The 26,243-nt window shown below is 42.3% G+C and overlaps 2 long non-coding RNA genes across 14 annotated transcripts in view; both read right to left on the bottom strand.

The window, feature by feature from the left end:
- Positions 1-4,106: 4,106 nt before the first annotated feature.
- On the bottom strand, positions 4,107-13,990 carry LOC149747031 (uncharacterized). Of its 5 annotated transcripts, XR_016388507.1 has the most exons (7): positions 12,572-13,990; positions 9,114-9,401; positions 8,161-8,331; positions 6,981-7,884; positions 6,586-6,730; positions 5,507-5,602; positions 4,107-4,347 (listed from the first exon to the last, which is right to left on the bottom strand). It is a non-coding gene; the product is annotated as an uncharacterized LOC149747031 (long non-coding RNA). The 5 variants fall into 5 exon arrangements; XR_016388506.1 differs by lacking the exon at positions 12,572-13,990 and having other exon boundaries at positions 9,114-10,058; XR_016388508.1 differs by lacking the exon at positions 12,572-13,990 and having other exon boundaries at positions 6,635-6,730; positions 9,114-10,058.
- Positions 13,991-19,925: 5,935 nt separating this feature from the next.
- The window catches only part of LOC149747030 (uncharacterized), a 31,772-nt gene continuing 25,454 nt past the window's right edge, over positions 19,926-26,243 (bottom strand). For 6 of the 9 annotated variants that reach the window (XR_016388502.1, XR_016388500.1, XR_016388497.1 and 3 more), the window contains 6 exons: positions 24,933-25,220; positions 23,980-24,150; positions 22,800-23,703; positions 22,405-22,549; positions 21,326-21,421; positions 19,926-20,166 (listed from right to left, as the gene is read on the bottom strand). This is a non-coding gene — a long non-coding RNA (uncharacterized LOC149747030). The remainder of the gene's footprint in view (positions 20,167-21,325; positions 21,422-22,404; positions 22,550-22,799; positions 23,704-23,979; positions 24,151-24,932; positions 25,221-26,243) is intronic. The other 3 variants (XR_016388504.1, XR_016388501.1, XR_016388499.1) reach the window with 3 other exon arrangements.

The following is a 26,243-nucleotide window of genomic DNA, read 5'->3' as shown; positions in this document are numbered from 1 at the left end:
CAGATCAGAAATAAATGAAAAAGAAATGAAGGAAACGATAGCAAAGATCAATAAAACTAAAAGCTGGTTCTCTGAGCAGATAAACAAAATTGATAAACCATTAGCCAGATTCATCAAGAAAAAAAGGGAGAAGAGTCAAATCAATAGAATCAGAAATGAAAAAGTAGAAGTAACAACTGACACTGCAGAAATACAAAAGATCATGAGAGATTACCACAGGCAACTCTATGCCAATAAAATGGACAACATGGAAGAAGTGGACAAATTCTTAGAAATGCACAAGGTGCCAAGACTGAATCAGGAAAAAACGGAAAATATGAACAGAAGAATCACAAGCACTGAAATTGAAACTGTGATTAAAAATCTTCCAACAATCAAAAACCCAGGACCAGATGGCTTCACAGGCGAATTCTATCAAACGTTTAGAGAAGAGCTAACAGCTATCCTTCTCAAACCCTTCCAAAATATAGCAGAGGGAGGAACACTCCCAAACTCATTCTACGAGGCCACCATCACCCTGATACCAAAACCAGACAAGGATGTCACAAAGAAAGGAAACTACAGGCCAATATAACTGATGAACATAGATGCAAAAATCCTGAACAAAATACTAGCAAACAGAATCCAAGAGCACATTCAAAGGATCATACACCATGATCAAGTGGGGTTTATTCCAGGAATGCAAGGATTCTTCAATATACGCAAATCAATCAATGTGATACACCATATTAACAGATTGAAGGAGAAAAACCATATGGTCATCTCAATAGATGCAGAGAAAGCTTTCGACAAAATTCAACACCCATTTATGATAAAAACCCTGCAGAAAATAGGCATAGAGGGAACTTTCCTCAACATAATAAAGGCCATATATGACAAACCCACAGCCAACACCATCCTCAATGGTGAAAAACTGAAAGAATTTCCACTAAGATCAGGAAAAAGACAAGGTTGCCCACTCCCACCACTCTTATTCAACATAATTTTGGAAGTTTTAGCCACAGCAATCAGAGAAGAAAAGGAAATAAAGGGAATCCAAATCGGAAAAGAAGAAGTAAAGCTGTCACTGTTTGCAGATGACATGATACTATACATAGAGAATCCTAAAGATGCTACCAGAAAACTACTAGAACTAATCAATGAATTTGGTAGAGTTGCAGGAAACAAAATTAATGCACAGAAATCTCTTGCATTCTTATACACTAACGATGAAAAATCTGAAAGTGAAATCAAGAAAACACTCCCATTTACCATTGCAACAAAAAGAATAAAATATCTACGAATAAACCTACCTAAGGAGACAAAAGACCTATATGAAGAAAATTATAAGACACTGATGTAAGAAATTACAGATGATACAAATAGATGGAGAGATATACCATGTTCTTGGATTGGAAGAATCAACATTGTGAAAATGACTCTACTACCCAAAGCAATCTACAGATTCAATGCAATTCCTATCAAACTATCACTGGCATTTTTCACAGAACTACAAGTAAAAATTTCACAATTTGTATGGAAACACAAAAGACCCCAAATAGCCAAAGCTATCTTGAGAACAAAACACGGAGCTGGAGGAATCAGGCTACCTGAGTTCAGACTCTACTACAAAGCTACAGTAATCAAGACAGTATGGTACTGGCACAAAAACAGAGAGATAGATCAATGGAGCAGGATAGAAAGCCCAGAGATAAACCCACACACATATGGTCACCTTATCTTTGATAAAGGAGGCAGGAATGTACAATGGAGAAAGGACAGCCTCTTCAATAAATTGTGCTGGGAAAACTGGACAGGTACATGTCAAAGTATGAGATTAGATCACTCCCTAACAGCATACACAAAAATAAGCTCAAAATGGATTAAAGACCTAAATGTGAGGCCAGACACTATCAAACTCTTAGAGGAAATCATAGGCAGGACACTCTATGACATAAATCACAGCAAGATCCTTTTTGACCCACCTCCTAGAGAAATGGAAATAAAAACAAAAATAAACAAATGGGACCTAATGAAACTTCAAAGCTTTCGCACAGCAAAGGAAACCATAAACAAGACCAAAAGACAACCCTCAGAATGGGAGAAAATATTTGCAACTGAAGCAACTGACAAAGGATTAATTTCCAAAATTTACAAGCAGCACATGCAGCTCAATAACGAAAAAAGAAAACAAGCCAATCCAAAAATGGGCAGAAGATCTAAATAGACATTTCTCCAAAGAAAATATACAGACTGCCAACAAACACATGAAAGAATGATCAACATCATTAATCATTAGAGAAATGCAAATCAAAACTACAATGAGATATCATCTCACACCAGTCAGAATGGCCATCATCAAAAATCTAGAAACAATAAATGCTGGAGAGGGTGTGGAGAAAAGGGAACACTCTTTCACTGCTGGTGGGAATGTGAATTGGTTCAGCCACTGTGGAGAACACTATGGAGGTTCCTTAAAAAACTACAAATAGAACTACCATATGACCCAGCAATCCCACTACTGGGCATACACCCTGAGAAAGCCAAAATTCAAAAAGAGTCATGTACCAAAATGTTCATTGCAGCTCTATTTACAATAGCCCGGAGATGGAAACAACCTAAGTGCCCGTAATCTGATGAATGGATAAAGAAGATGTGGCACATATATACAATGGAATATTACTCAGCCATAAAAAGAAATGAAATTCAGCTATTTGTAATGAGGTGGATAGACCTAGAGTCTGTCATACAGAGTGAAGTAAGTCAGAAAGAGAAAGACAAATACCGTATGCTAACACATATATATGGAATTTAAGAAAAAAAAATGTCATGAAGAACCTGGGGGTAAGACAGGAATAAAGACAGAGACCTACTAGAGAACGAACTTGAGGATATGGGGAGGGGGAAGGTTAAGCTGTGACAAAGCGAGAGAGAGGCATAGACATATATACACTAACAAACGTAAGGTAGATAACTAGTGGAAGCAGCCGCATAGCACAGAGATATCAGCTCGGTGCTTTGTGACCGCCTGGAGGGGTGGGATAGGGAGGGTGGGAGGGAGGGAGACGCAAGCGGGAAGAGATATGGGAACATATGTATGTGTGTAACTGATTCACTTTGTTATAAAGCGGAAACTAACACACCTTTGTAAAGCAATTATACCCCAATAAAGATGTTTAAAAAAAAAAAAAAGAAAATATATAGGCGAAGGGTAAAAGGGTTGGAATAGATATACCATAACAGTAAAAACAAAACAAAACAACAACAACAAAACCGGAGTGGCTAAGAAAATATCAGAAAAAAATTACATTTTAAGACGAAAATTTTTACCAGAGACAAAGACATTTTAAAATGATAAAATGATTATTCCATCTAGAATGCATAATAATTATAAACTTATATGCACGTAACAACAGGACTTCAAAATACAATGAAGCAAAATCGACACAACAGAAAAGAGAAACAGACAGTTCTACAATAATAGTCGTATACTTTAAAACCCTTCTTTCAATAGCAGAACAGACAGAAAATCAACAAGAAAATAAAAACCTTGAACAGCATTATCAATCAAGTAGACCTAACAGCCATCTAAAAAACATTCCACCCAACAGCATCAGAATATACATTCTTTTCAAATGCACATGGATATACTATATGCTAGAGCATAAAACAAATTTCAGTACATTTTAAAGGATATAAACCATACGAAGAGTGCTCTCAGATGACAACAGAATGCAATAAGAAATCGTTAACAGAAAGAAATTTGTTGAAAATCACAAATGGAAATTAAAGAATATATTCCTAAATAATTCATGGGTCAAGTAAGAACTCGTAAGGGGAATTAGAAATAATTTGAGATGAATTAAAATGAAAGTATAACATATTAATACTTGATTGGTCCCACATACTCTTCTGAAAAGCAGAGGGGTTAGACAAAGAGATCTAAATTAATTAAAAAATCATTTATTATTCTGGGAATAAAAAGAACTGGGCTTAGTCTCAGTTTTGCCTTTATCTTTGTGTCTGTTGATTATCTTGGAATAGTCATTACATAATCAACATACAGTTGCCAGCTCAGGAATCAAATACTGTCATCTCTAGGGCTACCATAACAAGATACCACAAACTTGTTAGCTTAAAAGAACAGAAATTTATTTTATCACAGCTCTAGAGGCCAGAAGTTCAAACTCGAAGTGTTGAGAGGACCATGTTCTTTCTGACGCCTCAAGGGGAGGATCCTTCTTTGTCTTAACCAGATTCTGGTGGTGGCCATCAATCACTGGTGTTGGCAGTTTTTTGATTTGCAGCTGCATCACTCTGGTCTCTTTCACTCTTGTCACATGGAATTGTCTCTGTGTGTTTCTGTCTCTGGAAACAATTTGAATAGAAATTTCTATTTTTAAAAAACAAACTGTTGATTATTATGCTCTATTTAGATACTTCCTCTAACCCCCACCCACCTCCATTTCCCCATATGTATTTGAGAAGGAAAGAGGAACTCCTGTGAGCTATCATATTGGAAAGAATCAATAATACAATGTTTTACTAGAGATGCCTCTTATCTAAAATATTTGAATTAAATATAAAATCTGGGGAAATTATCGCCCAGTTTCCCTCTTCTAGAGGCATGTTCTAAATGACAGGCGGCAGAATATTCTATACCCATGAGGTTTGCTGACCTTATTGATTTGGGCCAGGATCTGTATTTTCTCTCTAAAGAAAACAGTATTCTCTCTTTACTTTCTTTAATATATAATGTTGGTGTCTTAAGTTTATTGTCAGAGAGGATGCTTATAGCTCAAATGATTTGGTTGTATTTCACCAGGATTATTACAAGATAGTCAAACAATGGCCGGGCTCCAGGATAGACCTCGGTCCCTTTGGTCCACTGGGATACTGATCTGAAAGCCACTGTTTTCTTATATTCCAAAGACCAAATAAATAAACAAACAAAAAAACAAGTAAATGAAACTATTTTAAAACCAACTCTCTTTTCTTCCTCATCCATGTTAATTCTCTTCTACCTAAAATTACTTCCTGGAAGTGATTTTTATGTTTCTTAGAGCTTCTTTACGTATATATCCACACTAATGCATATAAAACTGTGCCTTGTAGATCTTATACTTTTTCCATTTGAATAACTATTTTCTCATGTCATATAGAGTTTATCCATTGTCCTAGATATGCATTTTCCCTGTGTATTTGAGCATCATAGGAAGATAAATTCTACTCTTGAAAATGTTAACTGGTCACTGAGACACAGAAAGCTATTATTCTTACCAGTTTTCAATAGTGAGTAGATTCTGTAGGGGTGGGATTTTAAGATGTAAGTATACTGTTTTTCTACACTCAAATTCCGTTCCCCTTATCATAGAAATTGACCAGCGAAGTGTGCTGCTGACTTTTCAGAATCCATGTACATATAATCCATTGTTATTAGATATAACATTGGTCAGAAAAGCATACTGTGAAATGTTGCTTTTATTTAAACTCCCACTATTTTCACTACATGGTTTCAAGATTTTACTTCATTATTGTCCTCTGGTGGTGGGCTCTGTGAACTGCATATTTACGGGTCTGGAGCACATATCTTCCCGGAGGTATACAACTCCTCAGGTACCAGCTAAAGAGTAGATGATAAGAAGCATTCAGATTTATTAAAACTCATTAAGAATATCAGTAGCCTGACTGTTGTTTCTAAAAATATAAAATATTTATCCTTCTGTTGTCAAACAACCATATTTCATGAAAAGAAGTATAAATCTTTTTTTGCTTGCAATAGAAGAACGATAATTGAAGATATTCTTCATTTGGACCAAATACCTTCTCTGAAAATGTAAGTTAAAATAGGAGTTGAAATTTCCAAAATATTCTTTAGGAAATAAAACTCCACATATAATTTCAAATTATAATTTAGTTTTACCTTAAATTTAAATATCTATATTGAATTTAATTTAAGGAAGGAAGGAAGGAAGAAAGAAAGAAGAAAAGAAGGAAAGAAGGAAAGAAAGAAAGGATGGAGGGAGGGAGGGACGGTGGGAGGAAGGAAGGAAGGGAGGAGGGAAGGAAGGAAAAAGGAAAGAAAGAAAGAAGATAAAGTAAAATAAAATATAATAAAGTTATTAAATTAAAAATTACTTATTAAGAAAAAAAAACGAACGGCTAGAACCTTTGGATAAATGGTGGAAGCAAAGCTATACAGACAAAATCTCATACAGAAGCATACACTTACAAACTCACAAAAAGAGGAATAGGGGGAAAAAATCATAAATCTTGCTCTCAAAGTCCACCTCCTCAATTTGGGATGATTCTTTGTCTAAATGAGGGAAGGAAAGAAGGAAGGAAGGAAGGAAGGAAGGAAGGAAAGAAAGAAAGAAAGAAAGAAAGAAAGAAAGAAAGAAAGAAAGAAAGAAAGAAAGAAAGAAAGAAAGAAAGAGAGAAAGAAAGAAAGAAAGAAAGAAGATAAAGTAATATAAAATAAAGTTATTAAAATAAAAATAATTATTAAGAAAAAAATTTTTTAAAACTACAGAACCCTAGAACAAATGGTGGAAGCAAAGCTATACAGGCAAAATCTCACAGAGAAGCATACACATACACACTCACAAAAAGAGGTAAAGGGGAAAAAATGATAAATCTTGCTCTCAAAGTCCACCTCCTCAATTTGGGATGATTCGTTGTCTATTCATGTATTCCACAGATGCAGGGTACATCAAGTTGATTGTGGAGCTTTAATCCGCTGCTTCTGAGGCTGCTGGGAGAGATTTCCCTTTCTGTTCTTTGTTTGCACCGCTCCCAGGGGCTCAGCTTTGGATTTGGCCCCGCCTCTGCGTGTAGGTCGCTGGAGGGCGTCTGTTTTTCACTCAGACAAGACGGGGTTAAAGGAGCCGCTGATTCGGGGGCTCTGGCTCACTCAGGCCGGGGGGAGGGAGGGGCACGGAGTGCGGGGCGAGCCTGCGGCGCCACGGGCCGGTGTGACTTTGCACCAGCCTGAGGCTCACCGTGCGTTCTCCCGGGGAAGTTGTCCCTGGATCCCGGGAACCTGGCGGTGGCGGGCTGCACAGGCTCCGCGGAAGCGGGGTGTGGATAGTGACCTGTGCTCGCACACAGCCTTTTTGGTGGCGGCAGCAGCAGCCTTAGCGTGTCATGCCCGTCTCTGGGGTCCGCGCTTTTAGCCACGACTCGCGCCCGTCTCTGGAGCTCCTTTAAGCAGCGCTCTTAATCCCCTCTCCTCGCGCAGTAGGAAACAAAGAGGGAAGAAAATGTCTCTTGCCTCTTCGGCAGCTCCAGATCTTTTCCCGGACTCCCTCCCGGCTAGCCGTGGTGCACTAACCCCTTCAGGCTCTGTTCACGCCACCAACCCCAGTCCTCTCCCTGCGCTCCGACTAAAGCCCGATCCTCAGCTTGCAGCCCCGCCCAGCCCCGCGGCTGAGCAGACAAACCTCTCGGGCTGGTGAGTGCCAGTTGGCACCTATCCTCTGTGCGGGAATCTCTCCGCTTTCCCTCCGCACCCCTGTGGCTGTGCTCTCCTCCGCGGCTCCTAAGCTTCCCCCCTCCGCCACGCGCACCCTCCTCCCGCGAAGGGGCTTCCTAGTGTGTGGAATCCTTTCCTCCTTCACAGCTCCCTCCCACTGGTGCAGGTCCCGTCCCTATTCTTTTGTCTCTGTTTTTTCTTTTTTTCTTTGGCCCTACCCAGGTATGTGGGGAGTTTCTTGCCTTTTGGGAGGTCTGAGGTCTTCTGCCAGCGTTCAGTAGGTGTTCTGTAGGAGTTGTTCCACGTGTAGATGTATTTCTGGTGTATCTGTGGGGAGGAAGGTGATCTCCGCGTCTTACTCTTCCGCCATCTTCCCCTCCCAGGTATCCGTTTTTTCTAGACTTTTCTTTCTTCAGCTCACAAAGGGGCCCCTGAGGATTAAGCAGAGGAACGTCAGGGTTTCTTCCAGGCCAGCTTCAGCCCTGGGATGTTCAGGGCAGACTCTCATTACAAACCTCAGTTTCTGAGGCTCCTGGCTTATGGCCATTTAGTATAGAAGGAGGCTCCTGGCTGGGGAAGGCTCAGACAAAACGATGCAGGTTCTAATCTGTGGCAGTGGGCAGTGGGGGGCGGGGGGTGTCAGTGCAGGAAGAGGCATTCGCTGCCTTAGGCATTTAAACCGTTGCCTTCTCTTCAGGATGACTCACCTGCAAGATTCTGTGGGGTCCGCCTCCTGCCACCATGCTACAATTGCCGGATTTTGGGTCTGGAGCAACCCAGGTCTTCGTCCGGCATTTCCAGAGAGTGCTTTCTCTTCGGAGCACGTCTGGGGACTGGCTTCTCTGCTTCCACCTTGGCTGGCGAGGCCAAAGGAGCATCTTCCATGGGGAAGAGAGGGAAGACATTCCAGTTTGGAAGAACAAAAGCAAAGACACACTCTTCTCTACCTTGTCCTGCCCCAAATATAAATTCATAGCACCTTCACATTTTTATAACTATGGACTTAAAAAGACCAAGAGATTAAGGGGCCTACCCAGTGTTACACAGGTAGTGGAGAGGTGTTCTGCTCAATGGTTAGGTTCATGGTGGGGCTCCGGATTTACAGCTGATAGGAATGTGAGGACAAGCTCATGCCATTTCAAACATTTCCAAGTGGTACTGAGAGAGATGTTGAAGGTGCAAAATGAGGGTGCTGAATGACCTCACAAAGTGGGGATGGTGGGCCCATTTTAACATGAAATTGAAAATAAATTCATGACAAAAGGACATAATAGAAAATGACAACATAATCATAACACTCCCCTCTCCCCTGGAAGTAAAATTCATTAGAATCCTCTCTCTCTCCACCATGAAAGGATGAGATAAAGTCTCAGCAGCAGCCCCCGTGAAAAACATGGTCAACAGGGTGAAGAGGTGTCACTAAGACCATATGGTGCGACTCAGAGAAGCAAAGAGACAGCTCTGCCCTTAGCCTGATGAGGCCCACAGGAAGGAACATGTGTGGCAACCTTGGATAGTGTGGCAATGAGAGAGAACCTTCTTTAGGAGGGGACTCCCTGCTGCCACCTTGAAAAAGCAAATATGGGACATTCGTTTACTGTGGCTCTTGCAGAGGCGATGTGCCCAGAGGTTGGGCCACCCTGCTTGACAATCAAAGCACCTTGTATTCCTGTGCTGCTTGAAAGCTCCAATCGCCGGATTTTGGGTCTGGGGCAACCCAGGTCTTCGTCCGACCATTCCAGAGAGTGCTTTCTCTTCGGAGCACGTCTGGGGACTGGCTTCTCTGCTTCTACCTTAGCTGGCGTGGCCAAAGGAACATCCCCGTAGAGCCGGTAGCCACCAACCAGGCAGTATGTCTCCCCATGCCAGCCCAACTGCGTTTCTCCACACCCGCGGTACAGGACATGGTAGTGACCAGGTGTAGGATGAGAAGCGGGAGCCACTGCTGCTGCAAAGAAAATCAGAACTGATCAGTCACTTCTGCTGTGCACAGTCTCCTGCCAGAATTTCCCTCTCTCATGTCTCTCCCAGTTTCTGGCTGAAGACCTTTTAATCTACTTGACGTCCAAAACACAGCCTTGGCGCATCATCTCTATGAGTCCCTAGAGAAGGGACACTGGCTGCAAAAGCAATCCCTAGAGCCTAGGGCTGCAGCACATGAGGAAGTCTCTTCACCATTCCCAGGGAAAACAGTAGAACCCGAAAGTAATTGCAATCATGATCCTCTCCATCTCTCGCTTCCACAACAGAGAAAACATTTCTTGCAGTCTGTCACTTCTGAGGCTTTCATGGAAATGTCTTTCAAGTTTTGGAAAAAAATAATCTAATATAAATTGGTTAAGAGCCCCGCCCACCTTGGCAACCCCTCTTGGGCCCCATTTATACTGCCTATTTCAACCACACTGAACTCTAGCTGTCTAATACTTTTATGTCGATTAGAACAAGGCCAAATACTGAGGCAGAGTGATCAGGAGACTCAGAACCGGGTTCTGGGTACCAAGTCTAGGCTCACATCAACCCAGCCTCCTGGGACACCATCTCCTCAGCCCTCCAGTCTCATTAGCACTTCATCACCGCCCCCCCCTTCGTTCTTACGGTCTTCCCATCAATATGGCAACACCCTCTCCCCTAGTACTCAGCAACTCAGTAAGGGATGTGTCTGAGGGGACCGATATAGATGTCTACATGATAGCACAGTGGTGCCTGGGTTTGAAGGTGCGGTTCAAGAGTGGCCCTGTTCCTCAAACCGCTCCATTTGCAACTTGCCAACAAAAATGCGCTTGTCTTTTGTTAAGAGGCCAATCAGGAAAGGGTCTGAATGGAAGCATCCTGTAGCCCAAAGGGTAAGGCTACATTTATAAAGCTCAGAACCGTCCTGCACACTTGTCCAGGGATGAGCTTTCACTTGTCCTCAGCAGTGAGAACTGTGCGTCCCTGAAGGCGTCCCAGGTCACTGGTATTACTTACATTTGGGGGGAAAGTGCTCAGCTGTACGTAGTTGGCAACCCCCACAGGAACATGTGCCAGCCGGGTGAGGTTGTGTGTATATCACACCTCCTGTAGAGTTGCCCTGTCTGGGTGTACCTGCTGCACTGCCCACCCAGGGAACAGAGCACAGGTTAGAGTACACATACACTACCCGGTCACACATTCTCACACAGACAGCCAAAAAGATTGGTATCTGGTGGAGAACGGGTAGAGTAGTTTCTCTGAGTGCAGCCCGTTTGCACAGTTATGCTGCCATGGAAACCCTGAGAACGCCTGTGAGGGCATCACTACCCAGTGACGTCATATATGGAACCTTTGACTTGAGGGGCAGGCTTGAGGAGGAGGGGCAGTTTTGTGGAGGAGAACAGGGTAGAGGCAAAGGTACTCTGCCTCGCCCCTCACCCCTGGGCCTCCCCACCCACGCCCCAGCCTAGTAGACACCCCACGTGGGGCGTGCCGGTGGGCTGGCACAGCCGCAGGGGCCACAGGAGGGCAAGAGACACCCATATTCTGAGTTTGGCTTGAGAGACAAGATTAACGTAAGAGACAGCTAGGTTGTATGGCACTGACCCTAAGAGGCAGAGATTTGTGTGGCCTGGGGAATCAGGGAAGGCTCCTTGGCAGTCGGCCTGAAGGACAAGTGAGATTTGGACCCATGCGGAAGAGAGGGAAGACATTCCAGTTTGGAAGAATAAAGGAAAAGACACACTCTTCTCGACCTTGTCGTGCCCCAAATATAAATCCATAGCACCCTCACATTTTTACAACTGAGGACTTAAAAAAACCAAGAGGCTACGGGGCCTACCCAGTGTTACACAGGTAGTGGAGAGGTGTTCTGCTCAATGGTTAGGTTCATGTCGGGGCTCCAGATTTACAGCTAATAGGAATGTGAGGACAAGCTCATGCCATTTCAAATATTTCCAAGTGATACCGAGAGAGATGTTAAAGGAGCAAAAGGAGGGTGCTGAATGACCTCACAAAGTGGAAATGGTGGGCCCACTTTTAACATGAAATTGAAAACAAATTCATGACACAAGGACATAATAGAAAATGACAACATAATCATTACACTCCCCTCTCCCCTAGAAGTAAAACTCATTAGAATCCTCTTTCTCTCCACCATGAAAGGATGAGAGAAAGACTCAGCAGCAGCTCCCATGAAAAACATGGTCAACAGTGTGAAGAGGTGTTTCTAAGACGATTTGGTCCGACTCAGAGAAGGAAAGAGACAACTCTGCCCTTAGCCTGATCAAGCCTACGGGAAGGAACATTTGCGGCAGGCTTTGATAGTGTGGCAATGAGAGACAACCTTCTTTAGGAGGGGACTCCCTGTTGCCGACCTCGAAAAAGCAAAGGTGGGACATTCGTTCACTGGGGCTGTTGCAGAGGCGATGTGCCCGGGAGGTAGAGACTGCTTCGACTACCATTTTAGAGGTTGGACCACCCTGGTTGAAAACCACAGCACCTTCTATTCCTAAACTGCTTGAATCAGCGGGTGCACGTTAGGACACACGAAGTCAGGCCCCATTTGGAGCAGATTGCCTTTGGGAATGGTAGAATGTAAAATGTGAAGGGGAATGCTCTGGAGGAGCTTTGTCATGGCAGGTGGGCCAGCATGAGACCACTCAGATTCTCCAAGGCTCCAGAGATTACTTGGCTGGGAGCATCCCTCTGATGTGGTGGGGGAACTTCTACCTTAATAGGACCTGGCTGGGCATCTGGGAGAGGCAGAATAAATGGTTTATTAACTACGAGAGCGAGAGACTCACCTGGGGGGTTCCACAAAAGCACTTAAAAAGACTTGTACCTGGATTCTTGAGCCAACCCCAAGAAAACTTATCTAGATGTGGAGTAGGGCTCAGGAAGCTGCACTTTTAATAAGCTTCCTGGGCAGTCCCACCACAGTGGTCCATGGATAGAATGACCAAATTACTGTGTATTCTCGGTTGCTTTTGGGAGTCAAAGCGGGCAATATGAGAAACCGCAGCAGCCCTACGTATAAACAGGGAATATTCAAGGCAAACAGAGGTGTTTAGTTATTCTATGCATGAATCAGATTTGAGAAAAGCTAGCCTGCTGGTTAAAGAACACAACCCTTACGACAGACAGACCAGATTCTGTCCTACTTACTTGTGTGATTTTGACCAAGTTCTTTTATCCTTCTGACTGTTTCTTCATATGGAAAAGAGCTATGGCTGTACATTTAGCACAATATTCTCTTTTGGCAAAAGTTGCTCTGGGTCCATGTGTGCTCTCTGCAACGTAATCCTTTACAGTGCGCAAGCATTTTTAAGTTGTTTGGTGAAGTACTACACTTGACTTTTAACTGTCCATTACTTCGGGCAAAGCTTATGTAGTGCTGCAGAGACTAGAACCTATGCAGAGATAGTGAGAGGATGTTATAAGCTTATTCTGCCGGTTTATGAAAAACTTTTAACCTTTTCTCCTCTTCCTCAACCTGCCACCAAGAGATGAGAAAGAAGGCAGAGCCTGGAAATGCACACCAAGCAATACTTCTGGGGAGTTAGTTGGAGCGGGAGGGCTGACGCCTGAGCCCAGCTCCGCTTAGCCGTGCGGGTCCGCGGCGTGTCCAGCGGCTGTGGCGGAACCCGAGGGTGGTGGGCGTGGGCCCGTGTCGCGGCTGCACTGGAGCGGTGAGTGAGGGCCATGGGCCGTTCTTGCGCGGCCGCCACATTCCCAGACCGCCCGCCAGCCCTCCTGGTTCCTTCGCCGCTCCCCGCCGCCGGGAGCCGGGAGCCCAGAGAAGCCCGCAAACGGGCACCTGCGCCCGCCGCCCGGAGATACACCAGAAATACATCTACACGAGGAACAACTCCTACATAACACCTACTGAACTCTGGCAGAAGACCTCAGACCTCCCAAAAGGGAAGAAAGTCCCCACGTACCTGGACGTGCGGATGAAAGGCTCTTGGTGCTGCAGCCAGGAGGCAGTGCTGTGCCTCTGAGGTGGGAGAGTCAACTGCAGGACACTGGTCCACAAGAGACCTCCCAGCTCCACGTAATATCAAATGGCGAAAATCTCCCAGAGATCTCCATCTCAACAACAGCACGCAGAATCACTCAACGACCAGCAAGCTACAGTGCTGGACACCCTATGGCAAACAACTAGCAAGACAGGAACACAACCCCACCCATTAGCAGAGAGGCTGCCGAAAATCATAATAAGTCCACAGACACCCCAAAACACACCAACAGACGTGGACCTGCCCACCAGAAAGACAAGATCCAGCCTCATCCACCAGAACACAGGCACTACTGCCCTCCACCTGGAAGCCTACACAACCCACGGAAACAACTTTCGCCACTGGGGACAGACACCAAAAACAAAGGGAACTACGAACGTGCAGCCTGCAAAAAGGAGACCCAAAACACAGTAAGAGAAGCAAAATGAGAAGACAGAAAAACACACATCAGATGAAGGAGCAAGATAAAAACACACCAGACCTAACAAATGAAGAGGAAATAGGCAGTCTACCTGAAAGAGAATTCAGAATAATGATAGTAGAGAGGATCCAATATCTTGGAGATAGAATAGACAAAATGCAAGAAACATTTAACAAGGACCTAAAAGAACTAAAGATGAAACAAACAATGATGAACAATGCAAGAAATGAAAATAAAAATACTCTACATGGGATTAATAGCAGAATAACAGGCAGAAGAACGGATAAGTGACCTGGAAGATAAAATAGTGGAAATAACTACTGCAGAGCAGAATAAAGAAAAAAGAATGAAAAGAACTGAGGACACTCTCAGAGGCATCTGGGACAACATTAGACGCACCAACTTTCAAATTATAGGGGTTCCAGAAGAAGAAGAGAAAAACAAAGGGACTGAGAAAATATTTGAAGAGATGATAGTTGAAAACTTCCCTAATATGGGAAAGGAAATAGTTAATCAACTCCAGGAAGCACAGAGTCTCATACAGGATAAATCCAAGGAGAAATACGCCAAGACACATATTAATGAAACTGTCAAAAATTAAATTCAAAGAAAACGTATTAAAAGCAGCAAGGGAAAAACAACAAATAACACACAAGGGAATCCCCATAAGGTTAAAAGCTGATCTTTCAGCAGAAACTCTGCAAGCCAGAAGGGACTGGCAGGACATATTTAAAGTGATGAAGGAGAAGAACCTATAACCAAGATTACTCTACCCAGCAAGGATCTCATTCAGATTTGATGGAGCAATTAAAAGCTTTAGAGACAAGCAAAAGCTGAGAGAGCTCAGCACCACCAAACCAGCTTTACAACAAAGGCTAAAGGAACTTCTCTAGGAAAGAAACCCAACAGAAGGAAAAGACCTACAATAATGAACCCAAAACAATTAAGAAAATGGGAATAGGGACATACATATAGAAAATTACCTTAAATGTAAATACACTAAATGCTCCCACCAAAAGACACAGATTGGCTGAATGGATACAAAAACAAGACCCATATAGATGCTGTCTACAAGAGACCCGCTTCAGACCTAGAGACACATACAGACTAAAAGTAAGGGGATGGAAAAAGATATTCCATGCAAATGGAAACCAAAAGAAAGCCGGAGTAGCAATTCTCATATCAGTCAAAATAGACTTTAAAATAAAGACTATTAGAAGAGACAAAGGACACTACATAATGATCAAGGGATCGATCCAAGAAGAAGATATAACAATTGTAAATGTTTATGCACCCAACATAGGAGCACCTCAATACACAAGGCAAATACTAATAGCCATAAAAGGAGAAATCGACAGTAACACATTCATAGTAGGGGACTTTAACACCCCACTTTCACCAATGGACAGATCATCCAAAATGAAAATAAATAAGGAAACACAAGCTTTAAATGATACGTTAAACAAGATGGACTTAATTGCTATTTATAGGACATTCAATCCAAAAACAACAGAATACACATTTTTCTCAAGTGCTCGTGGAACATTCTCCAGGATAGATCATATCTTGGGTCACAAATCAAGCCTTGGTAAATTTAAGGAAATTGAAATTGTATCAAGTACCTTTTCCGACCAAAACGCTATGAGACTAGACATCAATTACAGGAAAAGATCTGTAAAAACTACAATCACGTGGAGGCTAAACAATACACTACTTAATAACGAAGTGATCACTGAAGAAGTCAAAGAGGAAATCAAAAAATACCTAGAAGCAAATGACAATGGAGACACGACGACCCAAAACTTATGGGATGCAGCAAAAGCGCTTCTAAGAGGGAAGTTTATAGCAATACAATCCTACCTTAAGAAACAGGAAACATCTCGAATAAACAACCTAAACTTGCATCTAAAGCAATTAGAGAAAGAAGAAGAAAAAAAGCCCAAAGTTAGCAGAAGGACAGAAATCATAAAGATCAGATCAGAAATAAATGAAAAAGAAATGAAGGAAACGATAGCAAAGATCAATAAAACTAAAAGCTGGTTCTCTGAGCAGATAAACAAAATTGATAAACCATTAGCCAGATTCATCAAGAAAAAAAGGGAGAAGAGTCAAATCAATAGAATCAGAAATGAAAAAGTAGAAGTAACAACTGACACTGCAGAAATACAAAAGATCATGAGAGATTACCACAGGCAACTCTATGCCAATAAAATGGACAACATGGAAGAAGTGGACAAATTCTTAGAAATGCACAAGGTGCCAAGACTGAATCAGGAAAAAACGGAAAATATGAACAGAAGAATCACAAGCACTGAAATTGAAACTGTGATTAAAAATCTTCCAACAATCAAAAACCCAGGACCAGATGGCTTCACAGGCGAATTCTATCAAACGTTTAGAGAAGAGCTAACAGCTATCCTTCTCAAACCCTTCCAAAATATAGCAGAGGGAGGAACACTCCCAAACTCATTCTACGAGGCCACCATCACCCTGATACCAAAACCAGACAAGGATGTCACAAAGAAAGGAAACTACAGGCCAATATAACTGATGAACATAGATGCAAAAATCCTGAACAAAATACTAGCAAACAGAATCCAAGAGCACATTCAAAGGATCATACACCATGATCAAGTGGGGTTTATTCCAGGAATGCAAGGATTCTTCAATATACGCAAATCAATCAATGTGATACACCATATTAACAGATTGAAGGAGAAAAACCATATGGTCATCTCAATAGATGCAGAGAAAGCTTTCGACAAAATTCAACACCCATTTATGATAAAAACCCTGCAGAAAATAGGCATAGAGGGAACTTTCCTCAACATAATAAAGGCCATATATGACAAACCCACAGCCAACACCATCCTCAATGGTGAAAAACTGAAAGAATTTCCACTAAGATCAGGAAAAAGACAAGGTTGCCCACTCCCACCACTCTTATTCAACATAATTTTGGAAGTTTTAGCCACAGCAATCAGAGAAGAAAAGGAAATAAAGGGAATCCAAATCGGAAAAGAAGAAGTAAAGCTGTCACTGTTTGCAGATGACATGATACTATACATAGAGAATCCTAAAGATGCTACCAGAAAACTACTAGAACTAATCAATGAATTTGGTAGAGTTGCAGGAAACAAAATTAATGCACAGAAATCTCTTGCATTCTTATACACTAACGATGAAAAATCTGAAAGTGAAATCAAGAAAACACTCCCATTTACCATTGCAACAAAAAGAATAAAATATCTACGAATAAACCTACCTAAGGAGACAAAAGACCTATATGAAGAAAATTATAAGACACTGATGTAAGAAATTACAGATGATACAAATAGATGGAGAGATATACCATGTTCTTGGATTGGAAGAATCAACATTGTGAAAATGACTCTACTACCCAAAGCAATCTACAGATTCAATGCAATTCCTATCAAACTATCACTGGCATTTTTCACAGAACTACAAGTAAAAATTTCACAATTTGTATGGAAACACAAAAGACCCCAAATAGCCAAAGCTATCTTGAGAACAAAACACGGAGCTGGAGGAATCAGGCTACCTGAGTTCAGACTCTACTACAAAGCTACAGTAATCAAGACAGTATGGTACTGGCACAAAAACAGAGAGATAGATCAATGGAGCAGGATAGAAAGCCCAGAGATAAACCCACACACATATGGTCACCTTATCTTTGATAAAGGAGGCAGGAATGTACAATGGAGAAAGGACAGCCTCTTCAATAAATTGTGCTGGGAAAACTGGACAGGTACATGTCAAAGTATGAGATTAGATCACTCCCTAACAGCATACACAAAAATAAGCTCAAAATGGATTAAAGACCTAAATGTGAGGCCAGACACTATCAAACTCTTAGAGGAAATCATAGGCAGGACACTCTATGACATAAATCACAGCAAGATCCTTTTTGACCCACCTCCTAGAGAAATGGAAATAAAAACAAAAATAAACAAATGGGACCTAATGAAACTTCAAAGCTTTCGCACAGCAAAGGAAACCATAAACAAGACCAAAAGACAACCCTCAGAATGGGAGAAAATATTTGCAACTGAAGCAACTGACAAAGGATTAATTTCCAAAATTTACAAGCAGCACATGCAGCTCAATAACGAAAAAAGAAAACAAGCCAATCCAAAAATGGGCAGAAGATCTAAATAGACATTTCTCCAAAGAAAATATACAGACTGCCAACAAACACATGAAAGAATGATCAACATCATTAATCATTAGAGAAATGCAAATCAAAACTACAATGAGATATCATCTCACACCAGTCAGAATGGCCATCATCAAAAATCTAGAAACAATAAATGCTGGAGAGGGTGTGGAGAAAAGGGAACACTCTTTCACTGCTGGTGGGAATGTGAATTGGTTCAGCCACTGTGGAGAACACTATGGAGGTTCCTTAAAAAACTACAAATAGAACTACCATATGACCCAGCAATCCCACTACTGGGCATACACCCTGAGAAAGCCAAAATTCAAAAAGAGTCATGTACCAAAATGTTCATTGCAGCTCTATTTACAATAGCCCGGAGATGGAAACAACCTAAGTGCCCGTAATCTGATGAATGGATAAAGAAGATGTGGCACATATATACAATGGAATATTACTCAGCCATAAAAAGAAATGAAATTCAGCTATTTGTAATGAGGTGGATAGACCTAGAGTCTGTCATACAGAGTGAAGTAAGTCAGAAAGAGAAAGACAAATACCGTATGCTAACACATATATATGGAATTTAAGAAAAAAAAATGTCATGAAGAACCTGGGGGTAAGACAGGAATAAAGACAGAGACCTACTAGAGAACGAACTTGAGGATATGGGGAGGGGGAAGGTTAAGCTGTGACAAAGCGAGAGAGAGGCATAGACATATATACACTAACAAACGTAAGGTAGATAACTAGTGGAAGCAGCCGCATAGCACAGAGATATCAGCTCGGTGCTTTGTGACCGCCTGGAGGGGTGGGATAGGGAGGGTGGGAGGGAGGGAGACGCAAGCGGGAAGAGATATGGGAACATATGTATGTGTGTAACTGATTCACTTTGTTATAAAGCGGAAACTAACACACCTTTGTAAAGCAATTATACCCCAATAAAGATGTTTAAAAAAAAAAAAAAGAAAATATATAGGCGAAGGGTAAAAGGGTTGGAATAGATATACCATAACAGTAAAAACAAAACAAAACAACAACAACAAAACCGGAGTGGCTAAGAAAATATCAGAAAAAAATTACATTTTAAGACGAAAATTTTTACCAGAGACAAAGACATTTTAAAATGATAAAATGATTATTCCATCTAGAATGCATAATAATTATAAACTTATATGCACGTAACAACAGGACTTCAAAATACAATGAAGCAAAATCGACACAACAGAAAAGAGAAACAGACAGTTCTACAATAATAGTCGTATACTTTAAAACCCTTCTTTCAATAGCAGAACAGACAGAAAATCAACAAGAAAATAAAAACCTTGAACAGCATTATCAATCAAGTAGACCTAACAGCCATCTAAAAAACATTCCACCCAACAGCATCAGAATATACATTCTTTTCAAATGCACATGGATATACTATATGCTAGAGCATAAAACAAATTTCAGTACATTTTAAAGGATATAAACCATACGAAGAGTGCTCTCAGATGACAACAGAATGCAATAAGAAATCGTTAACAGAAAGAAATTTGTTGAAAATCACAAATGGAAATTAAAGAATATATTCCTAAATAATTCATGGGTCAAGTAAGAACTCGTAAGGGGAATTAGAAATAATTTGAGATGAATTAAAATGAAAGTATAACATATTAATACTTGATTGGTCCCACATACTCTTCTGAAAAGCAGAGGGGTTAGACAAAGAGATCTAAATTAATTAAAAAATCATTTATTATTCTGGGAATAAAAAGAACTGGGCTTAGTCTCAGTTTTGCCTTTATCTTTGTGTCTGTTGATTATCTTGGAATAGTCATTACATAATCAACATACAGTTGCCAGCTCAGGAATCAAATACTGTCATCTCTAGGGCTACCATAACAAGATACCACAAACTTGTTAGCTTAAAAGAACAGAAATTTATTTTATCACAGCTCTAGAGGCCAGAAGTTCAAACTCGAAGTGTTGAGAGGACCATGTTCTTTCTGACGCCTCAAGGGGAGGATCCTTCTTTGTCTTAACCAGATTCTGGTGGTGGCCATCAATCACTGGTGTTGGCAGTTTTTTGATTTGCAGCTGCATCACTCTGGTCTCTTTCACTCTTGTCACATGGAATTGTCTCTGTGTGTTTCTGTCTCTGGAAACAATTTGAATAGAAATTTCTATTTTTAAAAAACAAACTGTTGATTATTATGCTCTATTTAGATACTTCCTCTAACCCCCACCCACCTCCATTTCCCCATATGTATTTGAGAAGGAAAGAGGAACTCCTGTGAGCTATCATATTGGAAAGAATCAATAATACAATGTTTTACTAGAGATGCCTCTTATCTAAAATATTTGAATTAAATATAAAATCTGGGGAAATTATCGCCCAGTTTCCCTCTTCTAGAGGCATGTTCTAAATGACAGGCGGCAGAATATTCTATACCCATGAGGTTTGCTGACCTTATTGATTTGGGCCAGGATCTGTATTTTCTCTCTAAAGAAAACAGTATTCTCTCTTTACTTTCTTTAATATATAATGTTGGTGTCTTAAGTTTATTGTCAGAGAGGATGCTTATAGCTCAAATGATTTGGTTGTATTTCACCAGGATTATTACAAGATAGTCAAACAATGGCCGGGCTCCAGGATAGACCTCGGTCCCTTTGGTCCACTGGGATACTGATCTGAAAGCCACTGTTTTCTTATATTCCAAAGACCAAATAAATAAACAAACAAAAAAACAAGTAAATGAAACTATTTTAAAACCAACTCTCTTTTCTTCCTCATCCATGTTAATTCTCTTCTACCTAAAATTACTTCCTGGAAGTGATTTTTATGTTTCTTAGAGCTTCTTTACGTATATATCCACACTAATGCATATAAAACTGTGCCTTGTAGATCTTATACTTTTTCCATTTGAATAACTATTTTCTCATGTCATATAGAGTTTATCCATTGTCCTAGATATGCATTTTCCCTGTGTATTTGAGCATCATAGGAAGATAAATTCTACTCTTGAAAATGTTAACTGGTCACTGAGACACAGAAAGCTATTATTCTTACCAGTTTTCAATAGTGAGTAGATTCTGTAGGGGTGGGATTTTAAGATGTAAGTATACTGTTTTTCTACACTCAAATTCCGTTCCCCTTATCATAGAAATTGACCAGCGAAGTGTGCTGCTGACTTTTCAGAATCCATGTACATATAATCCATTGTTATTAGATATAACATTGGTCAGAAAAGCATACTGTGAAATGTTGCTTTTATTTAAACTCCCACTATTTTCACTACATGGTTTCAAGATTTTACTTCATTATTGTCCTCTGGTGGTGGGCTCTGTGAACTGCATATTTACGGGTCTGGAGCACATATCTTCCCGGAGGTATACAACTCCTCAGGTACCAGCTAAAGAGTAGATGATAAGAAGCATTCAGATTTATTAAAACTCATTAAGAATATCAGTAGCCTGACTGTTGTTTCTAAAAATATAAAATATTTATCCTTCTGTTGTCAAACAACCATATTTCATGAAAAGAAGTATAAATCTTTTTTTGCTTGCAATAGAAGAACGATAATTGAAGATATTCTTCATTTGGACCAAATACCTTCTCTGAAAATGTAAGTTAAAATAGGAGTTGAAATTTCCAAAATATTCTTTAGGAAATAAAACTCCACATATAATTTCAAATTATAATTTAGTTTTACCTTAAATTTAAATATCTATATTGAATTTAATTTAAGGAAGGAAGGAAGGAAGAAAGAAAGAAGAAAAGAAGGAAAGAAGGAAAGAAAGAAAGGATGGAGGGAGGGAGGGACGGTGGGAGGAAGGAAGGAAGGGAGGAGGGAAGGAAGGAAAAAGGAAAGAAAGAAAGAAGATAAAGTAAAATAAAATATAATAAAGTTATTAAATTAAAAATTACTTATTAAGAAAAAAAAACGAACGGCTAGAACCTTTGGATAAATGGTGGAAGCAAAGCTATACAGACAAAATCTCATACAGAAGCATACACTTACAAACTCACAAAAAGAGGAATAGGGGGAAAAAATCATAAATCTTGCTCTCAAAGTCCACCTCCTCAATTTGGGATGATTCTTTGTCTAAATGAGGGAAGGAAAGAAGGAAGGAAGGAAGGAAGGAAGGAAGGAAAGAAAGAAAGAAAGAAAGAAAGAAAGAAAGAAAGAAAGAAAGAAAGAAAGAAAGAAAGAAAGAAAGAAAGAGAGAAAGAAAGAAAGAAAGAAAGAAGATAAAGTAATATAAAATAAAGTTATTAAAATAAAAATAATTATTAAGAAAAAAATTTTTTAAAACTACAGAACCCTAGAACAAATGGTGGAAGCAAAGCTATACAGGCAAAATCTCACAGAGAAGCATACACATACACACTCACAAAAAGAGGTAAAGGGGAAAAAATGATAAATCTTGCTCTCAAAGTCCACCTCCTCAATTTGGGATGATTCGTTGTCTATTCATGTATTCCACAGATGCAGGGTACATCAAGTTGATTGTGGAGCTTTAATCCGCTGCTTCTGAGGCTGCTGGGAGAGATTTCCCTTTCTGTTCTTTGTTTGCACCGCTCCCAGGGGCTCAGCTTTGGATTTGGCCCCGCCTCTGCGTGTAGGTCGCTGGAGGGCGTCTGTTTTTCACTCAGACAAGACGGGGTTAAAGGAGCCGCTGATTCGGGGGCTCTGGCTCACTCAGGCCGGGGGGAGGGAGGGGCACGGAGTGCGGGGCGAGCCTGCGGCGCCACGGGCCGGTGTGACTTTGCACCAGCCTGAGGCTCACCGTGCGTTCTCCCGGGGAAGTTGTCCCTGGATCCCGGGAACCTGGCGGTGGCGGGCTGCACAGGCTCCGCGGAAGCGGGGTGTGGATAGTGACCTGTGCTCGCACACAGCCTTTTTGGTGGCGGCAGCAGCAGCCTTAGCGTGTCATGCCCGTCTCTGGGGTCCGCGCTTTTAGCCACGACTCGCGCCCGTCTCTGGAGCTCCTTTAAGCAGCGCTCTTAATCCCCTCTCCTCGCGCAGTAGGAAACAAAGAGGGAAGAAAATGTCTCTTGCCTCTTCGGCAGCTCCAGATCTTTTCCCGGACTCCCTCCCGGCTAGCCGTGGTGCACTAACCCCTTCAGGCTCTGTTCACGCCACCAACCCCAGTCCTCTCCCTGCGCTCCGACTAAAGCCCGATCCTCAGCTTGCAGCCCCGCCCAGCCCCGCGGCTGAGCAGACAAACCTCTCGGGCTGGTGAGTGCCAGTTGGCACCTATCCTCTGTGCGGGAATCTCTCCGCTTTCCCTCCGCACCCCTGTGGCTGTGCTCTCCTCCGCGGCTCCTAAGCTTCCCCCCTCCGCCACGCGCACTCTCCTCCCGCGAAGGGGCTTCCTAGTGTGTGGAATCCTTTCCTCCTTCACAGCTCCCTCCCACTGGTGCAGGTCCCGTCCCTATTCTTTTGTCTCTGTTTTTTCTTTTTTTCTTTGGCCCTACCCAGGTATGTGGGGAGTTTCTTGCCTTTTGGGAGGTCTGAGGTCTTCTGCCAGCGTTCAGTAGGTGTTCTGTAGGAGTTGTTCCACGTGTAGATGTATTTCTGGTGTATCTGTGGGGAGGAAGGTGATCTCCGCGTCTTACTCTTCCGCCATCTTCCCCTCCCAGGTATCCGTTTTTTCTAGACTTTTCTTTCTTCAGCTCACAAAGGGGCCCCTGAGGATTAAGCAGAGGAACGTCAGGGTTTCTTCCAGGCCAGCTTCAGCCCTGGGATGTTCAGGGCAGACTCTCATTACAAACCTCAGTTTCTGAGGCTCCTGGCTTATGGCCATTTAGTATAGAAGGAGGCTCCTGGCTGGGGAAGGCTCAGACAAAACGATGCAGGTTCTAATCTGTGGCAGTGGGCAGTGGGGGGCGGGGGGTGTCAGTGCAGGAAGAGGCATTCGCTGCCTTAGGCATTTAAACCGTTGCCTTCTCTTCAGGATGACTCACCTGCAAGATTCTGTGGGGTCCGCCTCCTGCCACCATGCTACAATTGCCGGATTTTGGGTCTGGAGCAACCCAGGTCTTCGTCCGGCATTTCCAGAGAGTGCTTTCTCTTCGGAGCACGTCTGGGGACTGGCTTCTCTGCTTCCACCTTGGCTGGCGAGGCCAAAGGAGCATCTTCCATGGGGAAGAGAGGGAAGACATTCCAGTTTGGAAGAACAAAAGCAAAGACACACTCTTCTCTACCTTGTCCTGCCCCAAATATAAATTCATAGCACCTTCACATTTTTATAACTATGGACTTAAAAAGACCAAGAGATTAAGGGGCCTACCCAGTGTTACACAGGTAGTGGAGAGGTGTTCTGCTCAATGGTTAGGTTCATGGTGGGGCTCCGGATTTACAGCTGATAGGAATGTGAGGACAAGCTCATGCCATTTCAAACATTTCCAAGTGGTACTGAGAGAGATGTTGAAGGTGCAAAATGAGGGTGCTGAATGACCTCACAAAGTGGGGATGGTGGGCCCATTTTAACATGAAATTGAAAATAAATTCATGACAAAAGGACATAATAGAAAATGACAACATAATCATAACACTCCCCTCTCCCCTGGAAGTAAAATTCATTAGAATCCTCTCTCTCTCCACCATGAAAGGATGAGATAAAGTCTCAGCAGCAGCCCCCGTGAAAAACATGGTCAACAGGGTGAAGAGGTGTCACTAAGACCATATGGTGCGACTCAGAGAAGCAAAGAGACAGCTCTGCCCTTAGCCTGATGAGGCCCACAGGAAGGAACATGTGTGGCAACCTTGGATAGTGTGGCAATGAGAGAGAACCTTCTTTAGGAGGGGACTCCCTGCTGCCACCTTGAAAAAGCAAATATGGGACATTCGTTTACTGTGGCTCTTGCAGAGGCGATGTGCCCAGAGGTTGGGCCACCCTGCTTGACAATCAAAGCACCTTGTATTCCTGTGCTGCTTGAAAGCTCCAATCGCCGGATTTTGGGTCTGGGGCAACCCAGGTCTTCGTCCGACCATTCCAGAGAGTGCTTTCTCTTCGGAGCACGTCTGGGGACTGGCTTCTCTGCTTCTACCTTAGCTGGCGTGGCCAAAGGAACATCCCCGTAGAGCCGGTAGCCACCAACCAGGCAGTATGTCTCCCCATGCCAGCCCAACTGCGTTTCTCCACACCCGCGGTACAGGACATGGTAGTGACCAGGTGTAGGATGAGAAGCGGGAGCCACTGCTGCTGCAAAGAAAATCAGAACTGATCAGTCACTTCTGCTGTGCACAGTCTCCTGCCAGAATTTCCCTCTCTCATGTCTCTCCCAGTTTCTGGCTGAAGACCTTTTAATCTACTTGACGTCCAAAACACAGCCTTGGCGCATCATCTCTATGAGTCCCTAGAGAAGGGACACTGGCTGCAAAAGCAATCCCTAGAGCCTAGGGCTGCAGCACATGAGGAAGTCTCTTCACCATTCCCAGGGAAAACAGTAGAACCCGAAAGTAATTGCAATCATGATCCTCTCCATCTCTCGCTTCCACAACAGAGAAAACATTTCTTGCAGTCTGTCACTTCTGAGGCTTTCATGGAAATGTCTTTCAAGTTTTGGAAAAAAATAATCTAATATAAATTGGTTAAGAGCCCCGCCCACCTTGGCAACCCCTCTTGGGCCCCATTTATACTGCCTATTTCAACCACACTGAACTCTAGCTGTCTAATACTTTTATGTCGATTAGAACAAGGCCAAATACTGAGGCAGAGTGATCAGGAGACTCAGAACCGGGTTCTGGGTACCAAGTCTAGGCTCACATCAACCCAGCCTCCTGGGACACCATCTCCTCAGCCCTCCAGTCTCATTAGCACTTCATCACCGCCCCCCCCTTCGTTCTTACGGTCTTCCCATCAATATGGCAACACCCTCTCCCCTAGTACTCAGCAACTCAGTAAGGGATGTGTCTGAGGGGACCGATATAGATGTCTACATGATAGCACAGTGGTGCCTGGGTTTGAAGGTGCGGTTCAAGAGTGGCCCTGTTCCTCAAACCGCTCCATTTGCAACTTGCCAACAAAAATGCGCTTGTCTTTTGTTAAGAGGCCAATCAGGAAAGGGTCTGAATGGAAGCATCCTGTAGCCCAAAGGGTAAGGCTACATTTATAAAGCTCAGAACCGTCCTGCACACTTGTCCAGGGATGAGCTTTCACTTGTCCTCAGCAGTGAGAACTGTGCGTCCCTGAAGGCGTCCCAGGTCACTGGTATTACTTACATTT

Source organism: Delphinapterus leucas, chromosome 17, assembly GCF_059928025.1.
Source record: "Delphinapterus leucas isolate spDelLeu-1000000601 "Yukka" chromosome 17, BTC_Dleu_Yukka2, whole genome shotgun sequence".
NCBI lineage: Eukaryota > Metazoa > Chordata > Mammalia > Artiodactyla > Monodontidae > Delphinapterus > Delphinapterus leucas.
Note: the sequence above shows the minus strand (reverse complement) of the source record. Positions and strands in the feature narration are given on the sequence as shown.